Source organism: Grus americana, chromosome 1 (assembly GCF_028858705.1).
Source record: "Grus americana isolate bGruAme1 chromosome 1, bGruAme1.mat, whole genome shotgun sequence".
NCBI classification, from domain to species: Eukaryota; Metazoa; Chordata; class Aves; order Gruiformes; family Gruidae; genus Grus; species Grus americana.
Genome location: NC_072852.1, coordinates 117,207,410 through 117,228,487, shown reverse-complemented (window position 1 = coordinate 117,228,487; position 21,078 = coordinate 117,207,410). Strand labels below are relative to the sequence as shown.

General features: G+C 39.9%; 1 protein-coding gene across 8 annotated transcripts in view; it reads right to left on the bottom strand.

Moving 5' to 3' along the window:
• ITSN1 (intersectin 1) overlaps positions 1-20,674 on the bottom strand; it is a 142,253-nt gene extending 121,579 nt beyond the window's left edge. For 2 of the 8 annotated variants that reach the window (XM_054813498.1, XM_054813531.1), the window contains exons 1-2: positions 20,477-20,667; positions 99-179 (exon numbers count right to left, since the gene is read on the bottom strand). The gene's annotated coding sequence lies outside the window, so the exon portion shown is untranslated. Of the gene's footprint in view, positions 1-98; positions 180-20,476 lie in introns of all 8 variants that reach the window. The other 6 variants (XM_054813507.1, XM_054813539.1, XM_054813522.1 and 3 more) reach the window with 3 other exon arrangements.
• Positions 20,675-21,078: the final 404 nt, after the last annotated feature.

Here is a 21,078-nt window from a genome sequence, read left to right as displayed (position 1 = left end):
AGGAATTAAATATGTTAAAGCTCAATTGTTAGAGGTAATGTCTCCTATTTAAAATACACCGAAGAACATACTAATGAACTGAAGTGAAAAGGGCTTACCTGCATAAGGCAGGGTATATCCCAAAGTAAGGTTTTTCTGTTTCCTTTTTCCATCAGGATACCGATTCCCCTCCAAAATGCCTAGAAGCAATTTTTACAAAAGAGCAAAACCATTTCAGGTGTGTCCACAAGGCTAGGCAACTGATATATGCAGTGGGATAAAGAAAAATGTTTTGCAAGATGAAATGGTAAATTGTAGATACATATATAAAAATGTAAAAAAGCATATTCCAACTTATAAATCCTATTTCTATATTAAACAGAATTATCAATTGACTGCAAGTGCAGTTGAATGGCATAAAAAATTGTGTAAGGGCATGTGACAAGTTTCCTTTCCAGATGACAAGTGTGCTTTCTATCAGTTCCACATCAAATCAGTCTCCTGCATCTCAACAACAATTGGAAAAGTTTCAATCCTTGGTTGGGGTAAAAGATTCTTCAAATGTTAAGGTACAAGGACAGGAATAACGCTGCTGAATATATTACCAGTGGTAATAATAAGTTCAGAGGCAAAGAAATGAGAAGAGGAGACACAAAAAAAGGAAGGCTTTCCATATATGTCACTCGAGTTGAGGTGCGAGTATTTATGCAACACAGGCTCCTTCAAAGCACACATACAGTGAGGTTAAGATTTTCCTCCCTACAGAAAGAGATACATAGAAGTAAGAGTTTATTGGAGTTTATTTTAGTCATAACAAGCTGGATGTTGCAAACACTATTCCACAGCAGCACTTTCTAACTGCTGAGCAGCTGAGGGAGCAACAGGATCACTCAAACACGGTGTCACCAAGTTCCAGGCTACAAACACTGCATTTCTGCCAAGGGTTGGGAATTATTTCAAGCCCATGCAAGAGAGAACCAGGACATGCACACAAACAAACCAACTCCAAGAAAAAAATTAGATACAGAAGACAGGACATTTTTTTTTAAAGTTACATATATCAAGCAGTTAGAAAAGAAGTGCTCATTCTCAGTGTATAAATATTTATAGCTGATAAGATGGCTTCTCTGAAGAATGCAGGTTACAGCGGGAGGGCACCATATGCACAGGCATTATTCATGCTCCATCTGGAAAGCAGGCTACTTTGTAATGGTCCTTCTGTAAATGACCAAAAAAGTCTCTATGGCTAATAATACTGAAAAGAGTAATTTCCCTGTACTGAAATGCTTTAATACCTCCTTCAAGGATAAAAATTCCTTTCCTTAAAGAGGATAAGAACATTAACATTATTGTTAGTGCTAATGGTTTATTTACTGTAAGTCACAAATCTGCAGCATGGGGAGGTTTATTTACTGTAGCTTACAAATTTCTCCCCTGTGGGTACTTCAAAAGTCATCTGTTTTTCAGTACCTAGTAATTGGGAAAATTTGCTACAAGTCACATTATGGTTGTGGGGCTGTCTTCGACTAAGAAAAAAATCAAATTGCAAAATTGTAATAACAATACTCTGATTTCCCAACATAATAGATCTAAAAAAACCTTTCAAGTTTGATTCAAGCAGAAAGTAAAGACTTCTATGAAAAAAAGCCTACCGAACACCTTAAAACCCCTCACATTTGCAAGTTTTTAACATGCTAACTATTAATCAGTGCCAATTACACATATAAGTACAGTTCTGCTGGTATGTAACATGATCCTTATTCACTGAAGTTGTGTGGCGGCAGCAGGTTGATAACTATGAAGAGACACCCTGAACTCTGCAGCCTCAAGAGACTTGTTTCCTCAGCAAAGACAAGGACAGAAAAAAGTGAAGAGGTGAAACATTTATAGAATCATAGAATGGTTTGGGTTGGAAGGGACCTCAAAGATCATCTAGTTCCAACTCCCCTGCTGCAGGCAGGGACACCCTCCACTACACCACATTGCCCAAAGCCTCATCCAGCCTGGTCTTAAACACTTCCAGGGATGGGGCCTCCACAACCTCTCTGGGCAACCTGTTCCAGTGCCTCGCCACTCTAACAGTGAAGAATTTCTTCCTAACATCTAAATTTATATGGGGAGTAGTAAAGAAGGGTCACAGAGAGGAGAGCCAACAAAGAATGAAACAAGACAAGCCTCATAAAAGCATAGGAAGGGCATGATGCTACAGTGGACTTTGCAGTTCATCCACCTCATAGTTCAAACACAACTCATCCCATTCCTCCATCAAACTCCCACAGCTCCTACAGCACTCATGTAAAACCTCACAAAGATTAAGCTTTCCAAGTTTCACACTTCTGAGAAGAGATCAAATATGCTCAGAAGATGATGTTACACCCATCACCCAGGGATGACACAAAGTGATGATTTGAAGACAGAACTTTGTTTTAGGATCTGACTTGCCTAGAAATTAGTATATTTCTTTTTTCAAGTAGTCAATAACAGTGTAAGACTCCTTTTTCATCTTTCCTCACAATACAATCCCTCAACAAGGTTCTTGTAGGACACAGATGTTGAAGAAGCAACAGACTCCAGCCATCTTGTTAAATGTGTGAACTTTAAATTCCTATACAAGTCATCAGCGCTACATCTCACCTAGACAGTTTTCTCCTAGTATGTTTGTTGCCATGAGCTTACTTTGGTGCACTGAAAATTAGCGTCTGTCAAGACAAAGCCATGGTTTGCAGGGCATCAGACAGAGATGTCACCTCTAGTATCAATTTAAACAGTTACCAAGTGAAATCCTAGGACCAAGTCAAGAAATTTACATCATCTTCACTAAAACAAGAATTCCGTGCCTAAAAATCTAATTCTATAAAAAGACCACACTAAATTCTATAAAAATAACCACACTAAAAATAGGAATCTGTGGTGTTTAAGTTACATCATTACAAAGGCTATGAAGCTGTCTACCTCCTCTCCATTTTTAATCTTGCCATCAGTATATAAGAGAAATTAGGGCATGTTATTTCCCATGCTTTGTTAACAATTACAACTCAAGCTCCTGAAAAGCTGTCTAAACCTGTGTATCCTCAGCATATTCTTCTCTCTTATGGTTTCAGGATTGATAGGATGAAATACATACACTGAGAGCAACCAATATACTGATATCCCTCCCAAACCAGAAAAAAATATGCCTAGTCCTTACGCTTAATCTCAAGACAGCACCTTTCTTTCTATGCTGATTTCAAGTTCAGGATAAAGCTTGCGGTCAAAGCTCAGAAAGATTCTGAAATAGACAGCTCACGTAAAAATATATGCATACACATACGTAATAAGATTGAAAAAAAACATTTGACTACATATAACAGAACGGATGTTACACATATGCTACCCTAATGGAGATACTTTAGTGAATTTAGTTCTCCTGATGCAAAGAATCTTTCTCACTTGCAGCAGTTTTACTCTTTCTCAAATTTAAAAAAGTGGATTTAAGAAATGATTCTGCCTTTTTGTAAGGTAGTTTTTTTGTACTCTGGTTGACCAGTTTTGATCTCATCTTAAAATGCAGCTTTACATATAGGATTCTGATTTCTTCTAGCTGTTGAGGTGACTGTAATCTACTAATCTAATTTGACTAAGTAGTTCTCATAAGTCACTCTATTTCCAGCCCGGAGAGCACAGTATTGTGTTGGGTTTGCACGGCAGGGTTTTGGTGGCGGGGGGGCTACAGGGGTGGCTTCTGTGAGAAGCTGCTAGAAGCTCCCCCTGTGTCTGATAGAGCCAATGCCAGCCGGCTCTAAGACGGGCCCGCCACTGGCCAAGGCCAAGCCAATCAGCGCCTCTGTGATAACATATTTAAGAAGTAGAAAAACAGAGAGAGAGAGCTTTTGCAGCCGGAGAGAGGAGTGAGAAGATGTAAGAAACTCTGCAGACACCAAGGTCAGTGCAGATGGAGGGGGAGGAGGAGCTCCAGGTGCCGGAGCAGAGATCCCCCTGCAGCCCGTGGTGAAGACCATGGTGAAGCAGGCTGTCCCCTGCAGCCCATGGAGGAAGGATGAGGGGGTGTAGCGATTCCACCTGCAGCCCATGGAGGACCCCACGCCGGAGCAGGTGGAGGCACCTGAAGGAGGCTGTGGCCTGTGGGAAGCCCACGCTGGAGCAAGTTCCTGGCCGGACCGGTGGACCCGTGCAGAGGGGAGCCCACGCCAGGGCAGGTTTGCTGGCAGGACTTGTGACCCTGTGGGGGACCCACGCTGGAGCAGTTTGCTCCTGAAGGTCTGCACCCCGTGAGAGGGACTCCATGCTGGAGCAGGGGAACGATGAGAGGAGTCCTCCCCCTGAGGATGAAGAAGCGGCAGAAACAACGTGAGATGAACTGACCGTAACCCCCATTCCCCGTCCCCCTGTGCCGCTGAGGGGGGGGAAGGTTGAAGCCAGGAGTGAAGTCGAGCCCGGGAAGATGGGAGGGGTGGGGGGAAGTGTTTTAAGAGTTGATTTTATTTTCTCATTCCTCTACTCTGTTTTGCCTAGTAATAAATTAGATGAATTCCCTCTCTAAGTTTGGTCTGTTTTGCTCGTGACAACAATTAGTGAGTGATCTCTCCCTGTCCTTATCTCGACCTACAAGCATTTCGTTATGCCTTTTCTCCCCTGTCTAGTGAATGAGGGGAGTGAGAGAGCGGCTCTGGTGGGCACCTGGCCTCCAGCCAGGGTCAACCCACCACAAGTATCCATGGCAGACATATGTCATACCTAATTCAGTTATCACTTCTCACAAATTGAGAACAGTACCCTAATAAGTTTTCTTAAAAAAAAAAAACAAAAACCCAGATTAAGCAAGTAACGTTAGTTCTTCAAGATTCTCCACTTTCTGGTCATTCAAATAGGCACTTAGTATAAAATAGCAATAAAATAATATTGCTAGGTACCAAAAATTGCTTGCAGAAAGAGGAACCTCATTTTATTGGAAAAACAGGAACTCGCCTCACTTCGCTAACAGGATCACATCTGTAGGTCATGAATCAGGTTTGTCTGTATGTGTGTGTAAATATATACATATATTTATACATGGGGGAAGAAACAGCAGAGATCTGTAGTTTAAGATTACAAGTTACTTTTTTTCCATTACAAATACGTTAACATATCTTCATGCAAAAATGATAGGAAAAGTTCGTACAATTTATAGCACAGGAGGAATACAAGTTTGCACAATTTATAGCTCATACTTGCAGTAGCAGATTAAAACCTGACAGCTAACATGACTACAGTCCCCATTGATTCAACCTACTCCAGAAGCTACTGCAACTTCTAAGGTGCTTTCACTCTTGAATCAGGATTGCTTTATTTCTCAGTTTGGCTTGTTAAAAATAGGGGCAAGTTTACCTTGAAAATTGAGTCTTATGACTCCAACAGAATATAGCTTGAGGGCCATTTTCTGCAGCAGAGACATCATCAGAAGAGGTTTGGGGACAGCTGTGAAGGAAGCTTGAAAGAGCAGAGGCTAGCATAATTGGCAGTACATTCAGCAGTAATTTTTCTGCTCACACTGGCTGGCTTCAGTACAGCACAGCATACTCTAAGACTTGGCAACTGACAAGTCTTTAAAAATAAACTTTGGATTCTAAAAATACATTTCTCATTATTTACCTTCTGAGTTAAGACCTGAAAATGAAAACTGGCATTATAATGAAGCATCCACTCCTTCAGCAATCATTACAGCTAATAAGTTACCTTCTGAAATGACAAGCAAGATTTTCTCGTAATCACTTGTCTATAGAAGCATAGGTTAAAGATATTTTACATTAAAAACTAAGTTCTTGATATTTCAGCTGTTCAAAAACCCCATATACTGAAGCACTTCCAGTCAAACCTTCATCAGACTTAAAAAAAAAAAAAAGCGCCTTCCTCAAAAACTCAGTCTAGTTTTCAACTCTCCTGAAAAATACATATGGCATTGGTGCTTGAAATGAAAGGTAAAAGATAAAATGAACTTATTGGAAAGAAGAGTTAGCTACGTACAAGGGAAAGAATCTGAACTTTTGCCTCAAAATTAACTTGTCCCCCTTTGGGGAAAGAAAAGGTAGTAATACTCAACTACTATTTGACATCAGAATAATGAGTACCTGTCTAATCAAGAACCAATGGAGGTACTACATATGCCAAGTATGATATACAGCATTTTCTATCAGATATATTCAGTTCCAAAGTTGTGAATGGTCATAACAGGTCCTACAAAACAGTAAATTATAAGTGTGGGACACAGCAAGAGTAAGATTGTTGAATTAATTTCCTCTGAAAATCTAGTGACAATAACTAATTTTCCTAAAGCTACAGTACTATTTTCTATCACTTTTAAAGTTTCCAGAGCAGCACTAGCATAAATCTCTTAAGTCAAATCAACTTTACTTTCTCAAATAAATGAGCAATAAAGTACCCATAGAGATAAAATTACATGAACATGCCTCAGTTCTCGTCTGCTTAAATAATGCTGCTGAGTTTCAGAACCCAAGTACTCAAAGTACTCCTTCAAATGTACAGCTGTTTTAGTGCAACTTTTAAGCAGGAAATCCCAAATTATGCAAGAAAAAAATTCCAGTTCATATGCTTAAAGGAGAAAAAGGCAGCAGCAAGTAATCCTCAATAAAGCCCGTCAGCAAGCATTGCCAAGAGATGCACTGACATTCTAGACTGAACAGACCATTTACTCCATACTTCTTTTCTTTTTCCTTTTTATTTTTAATTCTCCAACAAACAATGTCCATGACAACTGTTTCAATCTACAGGAATTCTACTACATGGTAACAGTTCATGTTCTTACTTTTAAGACCTGCTGAAAGAAATCTCACTAATTACTTTGACTACCAGTTCTTAAATGCTAAATACACAATGACAATTGAGAGAACAACACAAGTATCTTGGATATACATTTGTCTGTGGCTCATTTAATCAGTGCTTGTACAGCTGAGAATTGAAATGCCTGAGGAGTGAGGAGAAAGTTGAAGGAACTGGAGGTGCTGGTTTTTAAGATACTAACTGTGCTGACTTTGGCTGGAGTAGAGAGTAGCTAGTATGGGGCTATGTTTTGGATTTGTGCTGGAAGCAGAGTTGATAACACAGGGATGTTTTCATTATTGCTGAGCTGTGCTTACACAGAGTCAGGGTCCTTTCTCCTCCTCACCCCACCCCACCAGCAAGTAGGCTGGGGGTGCACAAGGAGTTGGGAGGGGACACAGCTTGTTTTCATTCGCATCACTTGTCTTTCCTGGGTTTTATTTCTCTTTTTGTTATTTTCCTTTTCGTTACATTATTATTGTAAAATTTCAATTATTAAACTGTTCTTTTCTCAACCCACAAGTTTTCTCACTTTTACCCTTCCAATTCTCTTCCCTCATCCTGCTGCGGGGGGACTGAGTGAGCAGCTGTGTGGTGTCCAGTTGCTGGCTGGGGTTAAACCACCACACTAACAAAAGAGAAAGAATTTTCAATTAGGCCAAGCTGAAAAATCAGCATCTTCCAACCCTGCAATCATTACTTTAGCCTTTTGAAAAGTTCCTGTTTGTTTAACAGCCCAAAAATGAAGTCTTAACAGAGGCCTCAAGAAATGTGATTGCCAACAGCCAGTACATTGTCAAAGCATGCAGTGCTAAAATCCTCAGAGAAATGAAGGTACAAAGCAGAAGAATCAAGTTGAAATAGAGGCAAAGAATCTGGGTAACAGTACAAACATTGAAGACTAACAAGAAAATTTAATACCTCAGGACAATGTGTAGTATTTACTTGTCAGGAAATAGTAGGAAGAAACCTACTGTTTAACAACAATGGAAGAGGGAGACAAACTTTCTCAAACAGGGATTGGTAGAGCTAAAGCTAGAAATGACAGCTGGTGGCCAGCATCAAGCTACACAAACATAGTAAGTTTTCTGTTTTACCTACCTGTTCCCTTATATTAACCTACTTTGACATTTGGGCAGTATTCCATGGGTCTTTCTGGGAGTTTAATTTCATTATTGAAAATAAGAAAGCTATCAGACTGTTTCCGAACTAAAACATATAGCATATTAAGACAGAACTAAACATAAACCTGCCTGACCATGCAAACAATATACAGGCATTAGAACAATACACGTAGCTTATGCCAACCCTTGAGAAGGCCATTCTTACAAAATTCTGAAGGGATACAAGATGAAGTGCATGAACCATCCTGACCATAGCCTATGTTTCAGGCTAACTGATTTAAGGATAATAAAAAAAGCTTTGATTACATAGACAAATCCTTAAGATTTGATCTTCTAGAGGACTGCATATATCAATCTATCTGAACCCTGGAAAAGATTCTGTCTGTGACAGGAGAATTGGTCTGCTTTGGTAAACAGCCATTTCAGAGTATCAAGCCCCAGCTACATACCTAAATCATTTGTGAATTAAGCAGTATAAAGAAAAACAAAACAAAACACCAAAACCCAACCCACACCCAAAAAGCCAAGGAGGTAGATCACAGTTGTTGGAAGTGATATCTAACAGTTGCAAGACAGATGTAATTTTGTTACTGGTTTTAGTGCAAAGTTGCAGACCTATAACAGAAACTCAGTTCAACCTGATTTTTTAAATGCTTACCTCTAGACTGGCATACCAACCGAACTGATACACAAAGATGCAAGAAAATAAATGAGCCATAGCATTAAAATGCTACAGCCTGGCCAAAAATATGAGTAACCAGATACTCAGTGCCAGAGGTCACAGCATCCACCAACAGTACTGCTCATGCAAGCCACTGAAAAACAGTAATAAAGAAGTCCTACAAAGAGGCACTAAGCCAGCATCACCCCAAGAGAGAAAGAACTTAACACATTTTTTCAGTTACCTTGCCAATAACCTCCCCACTGTATCCAACCCACTAAACATTAAAATCTGGAAGAGATATAATGATTCTATAGCAACCAGCTGCTGAGATATTTTTCAAACAGAATGAACTGAATACAACTGCCAAATACTTTCCCAACAAATTTAGCCTATTCCTAGTGGGAGGAGAAAAGTATGTTCACTGCTGTGATTGAAGATACAGTGTAAATCTGAGGTCATTACAAAACTAGGGCAATTTAAAACAAACCAGATAACCAGGAATAGGTAAATAAACAGACACACAAATTGTAGGTATGCAAGGACAGACACATCACTCCAGAAGCCTCTCCTCTGGAGTAGCACTTCCATGAGACTTTTTTTCCACACGGGTTAATCCCATCATCACTTTTCCAACAGGCCAACTTCAGTAATACTTTCATGTCCCCTGTAAGAGTCTATTATGGAATTTTAAAACAAACATCCACATGAACAAGTCAGCTCCACAGTGGCAGCTGCACACATATGGAATCTGGGTTCTGTAAGGTCTCAAAATAAAGCAGCAATTTGGTTGTCTCTGTGTTCAGATGCAACCACTCCTGCTGTAAGTCTCCTGATGCATGTATCCATAAAAAGGTTCAGCTTCCCTACTACAGGCCTACAAGCACATCAGTTAAAGCATTTTTCTCAGCAAAATGAGAATCAGAGACCATGAAAATTCAAGAGCATGGTTTCCCTTTGCTCACATACAAGACACAAGAAGACTCTAGGTAACTTGAAAAAATAACTGAGAAAAATTAAGCCTACTATTAGGTTTATATACATTGTCCCACATGTGTATCCTTAGAAAACATATTTTAGAAGTCTACAAATCAAAAGAAAGATGGAAGCCATCTAACTAGGTAACCTCTGTCTGTTTCCTTTTATCGCAATAAGGCTTTGTTTCTATTTAAATCTTCACAGAATAAAGTCTTTAATCTTTAATGAGAGACAAAGCCAAGCTAATACAAGATGGAATTATTGGTAGACTATATTCATCTAGTTTCATAATACAGTACAGGGATAACAACTGAACTCAACAAGTAGATGTTTAAAATACCTTGAGACAGGCTCCCATCTTCCCTCTTTGGCTGGTGTTGTTAACCTAGTGTTTTTCCATCTCTCTTCCCCAGCTGTAGAGCATGGCTCATCATAAATACCTAAGCTACTCCAGAAAAGTATCTGAGGACTGTCAGAAAATCCAAGGGCTTCCTCTTGTACGTGGCCTGGTACAGAACTAGAAACTGCTGCTGCCACCTTAAAAATGATAATCGGTACAAAGAAAGTTTGGAAACCTTCATACTGGTGCATCCATACTATTTGTAACCTTCCGCCCTTTTCTTGACCCTTACTGTATTTTTAAACCTCTCTAGCTACAAAGTATCTCACGTGGAGAGTAATTGCATGCATTGTTTGCTCTGGAAGATTCAATTAACTTTTTTTATTTTATTAAATTTATTTATTTCTCCCCTCCCCCTCCCTTTTTTTTTCCTTTTTGAAGCTGGGAAAGGGTAATAAAGCACAATAAACCTCCGCACAAAAGGAAATTAAATTTCACAAGAATTTCAATATGCAGGCTTCCCAGGTTTCATTTCAGTGCACAAAGTTTAGCTGAGTCAGCATTCTTGATTCATAACGCTTGCAGGTTTTTGAAGGTTTGTTTGTTTTGTTTTAAGTAACAGGACTAAATTTCTGTCACTGTTTTGAACTTTACAAGCCAAATGACTAATTTTGATTTTGAAGATAACAATTTAAGAGATTCAGCATGATTATATTCCCTACACACACTCAGGAAAGTTATTTTAATATAGTTGTTGTGCTGCCCCAACTAGCCTGTACCCTGCTTTTCCTAACAAACCCCAGGTGGTTTAATTCAGGATTGGATCAACGTAATCCAGGAAAAGCAGGAACTTTTTGCCATAACAAATTCCAGAAACTCTACGAATTAAGCAACTCCAGCAGGGAATCCCATTTTCCTTGGAGCTACAGTGTAACATTTTCCTGCTCGAAGCATGTAGAATAGGAAAAAAATGCAATATTATTTCTGAGTGATTTCTGATCACAGAAACTTTATCATCTATCAAAACTACCAAAGGAAGAATCCTCCCTCTCACTTATACAAAAGTCCTTAAAACTCCATGCAAAAAAACCCCCAACACACAATAGGCAGAAGGTTTATTATTCAGCTATCAATGGAGACTACCAAGTATCCAGAAACAACTACCAGCTGAAAAGACTACAGTCTTTCAGTCTGCTGAAATTTCAGCTAACATGTAATCCCTGGAACACTTTCAATTCCTCAAGCCAGCAACTAATAAGAGCCAAAAACACCGAAAGGTCGAAGCTTCGTTTCTCTTATCCCTGCCTCCGTACAAATGGTGAGACCAGGAGAAAAAAAGAAAAACAATTCTACATATTCCTACTTTTTAGGCCTGCAGTTCTCCTGCTTTCTCAGTAAGGACTTGGAAGCCTGTAACAAGACACAAGCAGGAGCAGAGGGAAATTAACCCCAGATTCTTCCAGTTCATCACCTGCCCATGAAATTCTGAATTCTAATACTGAAACCTAAAGTTTTCTGCTGTAGTTTGACAAAGAAACAAGTAACAGCATAAACAAATGGTGGTGCCTAAATACTCAGAGATATCACATCAAACCAAATCTAGGCTTTGCTGTACAAAGACGGTATTCAAATTAAGAGTTAGATTCTAGGATCAGACGATGTTCACATCAAAAAGGCTTGCACTCAGTGTTTTGTTTGTTCTGCTCTTGCTCTTTTAAAGAAAGGTTTTATCAATTATTTTCAAACCTATTTTTCTACCACAAGACCAGTAGCTCTAATCTGGGGGCATTAAGATGATCTGATGCTAAGATGACTAGTCTTAGACACACACACACAAAAAAAATACTGTGCTGTTTTTGTTAATCCAGTATTCCTTTCTTTCTTTCTTACATAGCATGTCAAACACTACCACTTGGTTCTGCACAATAGGCTTCCAACACAGATTTAGCTTTTAAATTCCATTTAACCACCCATACAAATGCTATCACTAACTAGTCCACAGTCTTCACCAGGATCTTCCCCATAACATCACCTGAAAAGTCTTAGGTAACAAAAAAATAAAATTTTGTCAGATTTCTTAAGATAGAGGAAGAACAGGAACAGGCACCAAAGTATCAGGGTCTTATATAAGTTTGTAGAACATATCAGGTTTTTGTTTGTAAGTTCTAAACTAATAGCAGATTAAACACTTTGAGGTAAATTCACCCAACTAGCTAAAAAAATTAGCTCATTTGTATTGTCATACAATAGCATTTATCAGCAGTTCACAATAACGTTGAGTACTTGACTCAAAAGGACGCATCTTTTTCCCTCCTCCCGCCCAAAAAACCCCACAAAACAAAATTGTTTTCTTCACATCATCTACAGACAGCACAAGTTTTAAGCAATCCTCTCAGATTTAGATGTTGAGTTTAAACAGTAGCACCAAATGTACATTTGTGATGCATTTAAGGAATCAATCCATTGCTGCATTTTACATGTTAAAGTCAGCACTGCATCTGGAGTATTGCATACTTCTGTTTCACAAGAGCAGATTCCAGTTACTGTGCAGAGCTATTTGACTTATGGTTCATCCATAACTTCTGATTGTGCAAAAAGAATGACTGATTAATCAAAAAAGCATGAAACTTAAAGCGAAAATGCTGCACAACTCCATTCAGATTATTCTGATAAGAACTGTGGCAACGAAGCATGTTCTGAGCGTGGGTTACACCCTTAGCAACTTCCTATCAGCAAGCCTGGTTCAGCAACCATAAAGGCATAACAGCGGGAGGAACCCACTATTAGAGTGGGAGGATCCAACTATTTTAGTTCTACGTCAACTACAAGATCTCTTCTTCAGAAGTCCAGTATCAAACCCACTAATGCCATCTGAAGGGCTCTTGGCAAACAGGAATTTTCAACACTAAGACAGACTTAGTGATACCAGCTAAGCCACTGACTCCTGACCACAGCTAGTCAGAGCTTATCAGTAATGCCAACATTACATCTAGTCGAGTGCTACAGCACTAAAAAAATTAAATGCCTTTGCTTTCTTCCTCTGCCCATGTCATCATAGAGTTTGGCAACATTTCCTTGAAGAAATACCATTTTTCAGCAGACACTATCTACAAGACAAACTTCATTTCTATCATATTTTTTAAAATTAGCATATTATGTTTGATAGTAAGTTTCTAAGTGTTCTTTTATAAGCATATTATGTTGCTTACTATGGTTTTAAGTAGAGTAAGTACAGAACAGCAGAACATGCAGAAACTTCTAAGCTAGATAAGAGATGTTTTCAAACTTCGTCATTAAACACCTCCAAAATCAACGATGTCTGGCCATTTAAGTATAAATGACCTTCCCATGTGAAAACATATTTTAACACTTCTATGTTTTGAACTTTTCCTCTGAATTTAAGTTTTGCAAACTGGAATTATAAAAGAGACAACTATAAGGAATAGTTGGAAAAGAATAGGGGGAACATGTCTAGTTACTTGTCTAGAACTTGTTACATGTCCAGTTTTTAGATTTACTATTTGCCCAAATACCTACAGCAACTTAATTCCACACTACTTTATTCTAACAAAAAAAAAAAAATCTTCCTCCTCCTTTTTGTTGTTATGCTATCTTGCAGTTTGAGCACACACTGCAGAACAGAGGTATTAAAATGGAATGCTGCTTTGTGAGAAAATTTTAAAAGAATTTCAGGTAGCTCTACAAACTATTTCTAGTAGTTTACTTTAGACAATCTTTCTTTGTTGGGACTGGCTCTTACAAATATCAACAGAACAAAATCAACAAACATCAAAATATAAAGCTTAAGTGGGAAAGAACACCTGCCAGCCTTCAGATAATGCTGAAATATATAAGATCATTAAAGTGAAGAAATACAGATACAAGAGGAAAAACAGAAAAAAAGAACAGATAGGAAGAATGTTGACTGGTGAAGACAAGAAGCTAGGAAAGCAAACATTGCAGTAACATGGGCAGTAGATACACCGAAGGACCAGGTCAGAGAGCTGCTATCTAAAAAAACCCCAATTATGCTGGATGCCCATGCAAAAACAACTAACCAACAAAAAAAAAAAAATCCCTAAATATCACAGGAGCCTATCTGTCTGCCTGAAGAAAAACCAGAGAAACAAGTTTATTCAAATGGGACTCACACATGATTCAAAGAAAAAATGTCAGTATTTTTGTGCAAGAAATTAAACTATTACACCATCCCCTTTGGTACGTGATCAGATTACTGGCATTTTATTACAAAACAGAACTCTGAAGTTGTCAGCTTTAGTTCATGATTGTAAGAAAGAAAGAATCTTACTTCCCTAAAATACCCTGAAGACTTATGGAAGTTATTGGAACCTTACACTGGGTAATTTAGCTTCTGTCTAAACCTCCTCACCACAAATACAGGAATCCGTACAGAATCCGTACACAGCTGAAGGCCATGTACCTGCAAGGAAATTGTCACAGATTCTCTTCAACTGCCGGCATTGTATGGGTACAAGCATATGTTCATACAGAAGAGCTTGCAGGATGAGGGATTAACAACGTGAAGCTGATGTCTAAACATAGTGTAATATAACTGGAACTAGGCAATTGAATAGATCTGCTCAGCCTTTATCTTCTTTCACTGCAAGACTGGCAGAAAAGATAACACTGAAGTTTTGAGCAATCCTGCCATGACCTATTAAAAAACTTAAAGAAATGTTAAGTATTGCACCTTACAATTTACAATGCAGTCCATATTCTTGTGCTTGTTAATTTGAAAATGTAATATAAAGCTAGCATGCATGAAAAATGTATTTTTACTATTACTAATAAGAGGGGTTTTTTAATAAAAAGGTGGTGACCTCAAACCACAAAATTAGCTCAATCATATCTTCCAATTTTCAGATCAGTCACATGAACACTCAATATACAAGCACTAAGTTTCCAAAACACAACTATAGGTATAAAATTGTAACATAAAATGAAGATAGCCATCATTATAAGCATCTGAGTGCTCCTGCATAAGCTCACCTTGACCTTTGAAAGTTAGATATGCAGCTAACTACACAGCTTCTTCAGCTAAATGGGCACCCAAGACTGTTCTGTATGGATACACAGTTGAATTACCCTCCCAGCAGTAAATATTGGATTCTTCTTTTACAGTTCAACTGGTAGGGCAACTAACAAAAAGTTAATGTATACTTCCCAGGCTAAGCATTATTTAGATACGACAGATACCTTTTTTCTTTTTCACCAAGATGGGTGGTTGCTCTTTCTTAAACATGCAACTAGACATCATTTTAATATTTTTCTCATATACTGTTTCTAGGTGCTCGCACTGAGAGACTTAAAAGTACTATCAGAAATTAATAAAAGTTCTTGTTTCTCCAATGCAACTCTGACATAGGTAGTTTTGGATCTTAGCAGGCCTGCAGAATCACAGACAGAATGCAACAATTTGATTTGCATATCTGTTACATTTATTGACAAATTACTTTGTAACACGTTACAAAACTGTAATTGATTGCTTAAAACAATTACTGTCTCATTCAGGAGTTAGCATACAGTCTTTACCTCAAAATCTTAATACGGTTCTACAGATGTCTCTGATTACAAAGCAGAGAAAGCCGAGGAAAGCTACCTGCTGGTAAGCTGTGGTGTGGTGGTCTTCAAACCCAAATAAAATTATCAGTACAGAAACTCTTGCTGTCAGATTTGAGAAACTAGAAATCTGTGCTCTGCATTACTTGCCACTCAGTATCTTCAGTAAGTGCTCAAACACACAGCTTTAATTTTTAATTAACACAGAATTGCTTATTTTGTTCCTGTAAGTCTTAAAAATTCTGTTGAAGAAGTCTGTGGGCAGTTAATACAATGAAGGTTATTTAGTTATGCCTAACACACCATTCAGTAAAAAACATGTAAGACCAAACAGTCACAGAAATTGGCTGTTTCTTTCTTCATAAAGTAGGGGACCAGACCAAGATAAAAACTGCAGTTAACTGTCAAGGATGTTGATAAATCCAGGCTACCTGCTCACAGCACGTGTGATTCTAGCTGGAAGTTTCTACTATGAAGTATATATTCCATTAAAAATTTAACTTTCCATTGCTTTATCCTCAGTAGTAAAGTCTGGGAATTACTTTTGGAAAACATCTTTAGAAAGTATGGCTAAAAGATAAGTAGAGCGGCTAACTAGTAAACTGATCCAAAAATACTACTTCAGATTTGTGTGGTTTAAGTTAGAAATTTTCCAAATGCTGTAAATAAGTCCTCATATATAGCTCATGAATGACTGCATAGGTATATTTAATTGTTGTAAATATTAGTTACAAGTATGTATGAAAGTACAGAAAGCAATGTACTACAAAGGAGTTTCATTGCATCCTCTGGAGAAGTCCCAACTATTACAGGTGGCTCTCCGTGAACACTCTTTCAGAAATCTTAGATTTAAACCCAGGTGTTCTCTGTATTTTGGAAGTATATTAATAACTATTATCTACAAATTGTGCATTTATATGGAGGCAATAAAACTGTATCTTGAAATGACACAAAGATGAATCACTGTCCAGTCATTTACAGTAGATTAGTAATCCTCAAGTCTAGATCCTTAAGAGATATTTAGGTAGAGAATCCACAGGGAAATTAGGAGCTATCCATCAAAATACAAAGGGAAACCTGAACTCTTGTGACAACAGGTCTTCAATGAAATTATTTTAATAGTGTTACAACAGCTTGCTAATCTATAATATTAATACTGGTATATTTATCTCTAATACTAGCACATACCATCAAGCCCATGATTTTCAAGGACTGCCATCACACAAAAACTTACTCTTATAAATCCATAGTATTTAGACTTCAACTGTCAAAACTGCGGTCACCACAAATATCCTGTGGGCACACACAACCACGAGAGACAGAGCGGGGGAAGGGAGATTGAGAACTATTGTGAAAGAGAAATATACAGCAGAGATTTAAGTTTCAGGCAATTAATAATATGACTATTTCAAAATTCCAGACACACATTTTACACACACAATGCTCGTGAAAAGTTTACTTTACGGAGAAAAGGAAAGACAACCACTGAAATGACACTAGCACTAATTAATTCAACCTCCTTAAAAACAACACATGAAAAAGGAAAATGTAATATCCAACATATGCAAGTTTAATACATTTCATAAGAGATAACCAAGCCAAGTATGTACTACGTCATTTCATTTTTCTCCATTTTGACTGATTGCAATGAAGGCAATGTTGTAAAAACGTACCTTTACATGTGAAATAAAAGAAAAAAAAACCCAACTTTCTTTCTGGGGAAGACAGAGGATACCTCTCTTAGCTCCTCCCCCCATAAAATTATTTAATATCCATTCATTTTCTATTCTGGCCAAGAAGTTAATCCTCTGACACTCTGAAGTAGGTAGATAAATTCCAGTTTCAATCGTGGAAAAGCATTTAAGACCAGTAATTAGAAACTAATCTCTCCTATACTAATGGTGCATGATCTATCAAGGACTTGATCATCTCTACCCCTTACACACACACACACAGATATTTAGAGATTCATCCTAACACAGGTGGATTAACTAGACATCTATACGCACACTCCAAAACCATACAATTTTTGTTTTGTTGTATGAAGGATTGGCAAATACTGTTATGAATACTGCAATCTGCAATTAAAATATCAAGGCATGCCTACAATAACAATGCCACTCAAAAATAATCAGTGGAATCTGTTATATTCTTTTTTAATTTTAGAAAGTGTACTCTTAAAAAGAGGATAACTACTTTCACCACGTATCACAGAAATTTTAGCATCTCACAGTAAGGTTTTATGTGCACAAGTAATTTAGCATTAGATCTCAGACTGGACCAAATTTCTAACGGTCTACCACACCACCCAATTTCATGCTATGCAAGTAGAAACAAAACCAACTTGCTGTGCAGGGGGTATTTCAAGTTCAGCAGCTGTATTAAATACAATAGCAATGAGCATTCAAAGTTTCTAGCAGACAACAGGAGAAGCAGCAATCTTTGGTTTATTTTTATAGTAAAATAAAATAAAAATCTGACCTCTCTGGTTCCATGCAGGTTAACTACTGAGCCAGCGCCACCTTAAATGTGTACTACAAACAAATCTTTCTGCTAATATTTATTCTACTCTATTACTAAAGACAGCATAAACAAATGTTCATAGTTGATAACTCTCCATTTTCTCCCTATTTCTCAAGCCATTGCTGACATTTTTTATTCTTCTTTTTATTCTACAAATGGAACTGTGATATTCCTGTTTTCCCTGGTATTATCCTATTAAAAACTAAAATTACAATCTATGATTACGGTACAAAGATAGACCAGAAAAGACTATTCAACATCATCATTTAGAATTATTTAATTGCTAGATTCACATTCTTTCCTGAATCCAAATCTATCCTAATTGCATGATTAGAGGTATTAAGGAAAGGGCATGCAGACTTTCCACCAAACAGCTAACAGCAGCAAGAACAGGCACTGCAGGTCATTGGTTTATTTTGAGATAGTAATTCTTATTTTACTGTATCTAAGTAGTTATTCCACTGAACCAGGATATAAAGGAAAATTATCAAGAAAACACAGCTACTCTAAAAAGGATTTTATCTGGAACAAAAGACAGTGGGATATTATAGGGGGAACACTAGAACTGAAAGAATTAAGTGTGGTTTTTGAAACACCAAGTGCAAAGAGCAGCCTGCTCAGCTCAAATGAAGTTTGAGCCTAATACACTAGAGAAACTGTTCAGAAACAGTTCATCTGTACGAAACATGACCCCTGTAAAGCTGCCAAAATCAGTGAGAGCATACAAGTGCTAATCATGCAAGCTAAAATGGCTCAAGCTGCTTTGACTTACATGCACGCCTAAACATAGATGGCTCCCTATTCTACATTATAAGTTAATAAAAAGAATGCAGCTGTTTTCTTTACCTGTACTTCTATATGCAATCAGTACACCTCCTCATCATCCACAAGCAAGTACATCCCCCACTCCTGTACCTGGAAATCTGAATACAGCTGACATACAAGACTCCTCCTTCCATACCTCACCCCCTCAAGCAGGGCTTTAGAGATGCAGTATGAGCATTTTAAAACAGAAAGAAGAATTCAGTAATCAATTCACTGGTATGTTAAAAAGTATACTGTATAAAAACATCACCTGGTCACACTCATCAAGGGAAGTTACTGGTGACTAGAATAAAAAGGTGAAAGAAAGAAAGAAAGGTTGTCTAACACGGTGTGGAATAACACTGCCCAATCTAACACTCTCCAGAGTCATCAGTACCTAAACACACAGTTTGGCTTTTTGATTTAGGAAAAAATGCATGCATTTGGAGGTTGATTTCAAAAATTTTGTTAAAATAACATAGCTTTTACCTTAAATATATATTGCCATACAACCTCTAAACAAAAAGCATACCTTAGAACTTGGGGGTGGGAAGAGGTAGAGGAAAACAGAGTGTTTCTTGCTTTAATGAGTAACACACTATCACATCTGGAATGTTAGTTATTCCACTTACAGAATTATTTACTAAACAATACTTTCTTACTTTAATGATCTATGTAAGTGTTTTCCCTATCATGACATCCACAGCCCACAGAAAATATTGTTTACTAAAAGCAAAACCCACATTTCTTTCAAAATAAAGCAGCAGCTGAATCGGAACAAAAGATGTCCACAGGAAATATTATCCACAAAGTTGTCCGGTAATCCGAAGCAAACAGAGATGAAGGGACAAAAACCCGACCATATACCGGTTTCCTTTTCCTGACGCCCTGACAACACTCCCTCGTTCAATTGGTCGCGTGCCCTTTTCAAGCCGTAAGGGATGGCATTCCTCCTTCCCTTCGCACCAGGGCGGACCGTATGCGTCGAAGGGGCAGGGAGCAAAGAGGACGGAGGCAGCAGGAATAATTGTTATTTAACGCGGTAAAGGGAAACCCGCTACCCGCAGCCGCACAACCCACCCCTTGCATTCCACGTCCGAGAACCCCCGGAGGACACGGGTGGCCGGGACACGGCTCCCTCCGGGAGCGATGGCTGTCTTGTGACGGCGAGGGCTGTGCTATCACCGAGCCAGCGCACACGAACCGGGGCGCTCCCCCCGCCGCATTGCCCCGCTTTCCTCTACCCACAAAACCGTAGCTGCGAAAACGGCACCCGCGAAACCCACCCCAGTGAGGTACCAATAAAAATTAAAATAATAATAATAATAAATAAAGGCCAGCCCGAGGAAGGCAAGCAGAGGCGCCCACCCCAGCGCGCAGCAGCCAGCGCCGGACCCGCACGGGGGGCGCATCCCGCGGCCGCCCACACAGGCGACGACCACGGCACTGAGGGAGAGGAGGAGGAGCGGGGCGCCTGTCAGCGGGCCCGGGCACCGGGATACGCCCGGACCATGCGAAGGCGGGGGGCGGCAGAGGCAGCGCGGGGCAGAGGCGCCGTTGCCCCCCCGCGGGTGCCCGCTGGGCGCCGTTGGCCTGGGGTGAACCGTCGCCCCTCCCAGTGAGGGTCCGTCGTCCCCCCCTTCCCCGTCCCCTCCCGCCGCCGCTGGGCAGTACCTCATATCTGCGCGGGCCGGGGGGCCCTACTCACACCCATGGCGACGGCGGGGGGGATGGAGGAGCCGGAGCGGCGTCCGCCACCGCCTCCGCCAGACGCACCATCCCCTCCCGCTGCCTCCTCAGCCACCGTCTGGCGGGCGGCGGGGAGGAGGAGCCCTGGCTCACGCTCACGCTCGCTCTCACAGCCGCCGTACTGACGCGCGGACTCGGCCTCCCTCCCGCCCCCCGCGCGACGGACAGGCGCACACTGCCAATCAGAGGCCGGGAGCGCCGCAGGGACCCGGCCTCCTCCGACCAATCAAGGCTCCGCCAGGCCCGCTCTCGCGCCAAGGGGGTCAGCGCGCAGGGAGCGGAGCCGGGGGGAGGGGGCGGCCGGGCTCCCTCCCCACCTCCAGCGGGACACGCTCTGCGCGGGCGGGTGGTCCCTTTATTTTACATAAGGGTAATTTAACCCAGTGTCTCCTTCTTTCCCCCCACGGCCAGGCTGCCAACCCCGCGCTCAGGAGGTCACGCAAGGCAGCCACAAGACAGGCGCCGGGCGCTGCGCCCCGGACGCTGTAGTCCGCCGGGCGGCGCCGCGCAGCCTGCTGGGCCGCGTA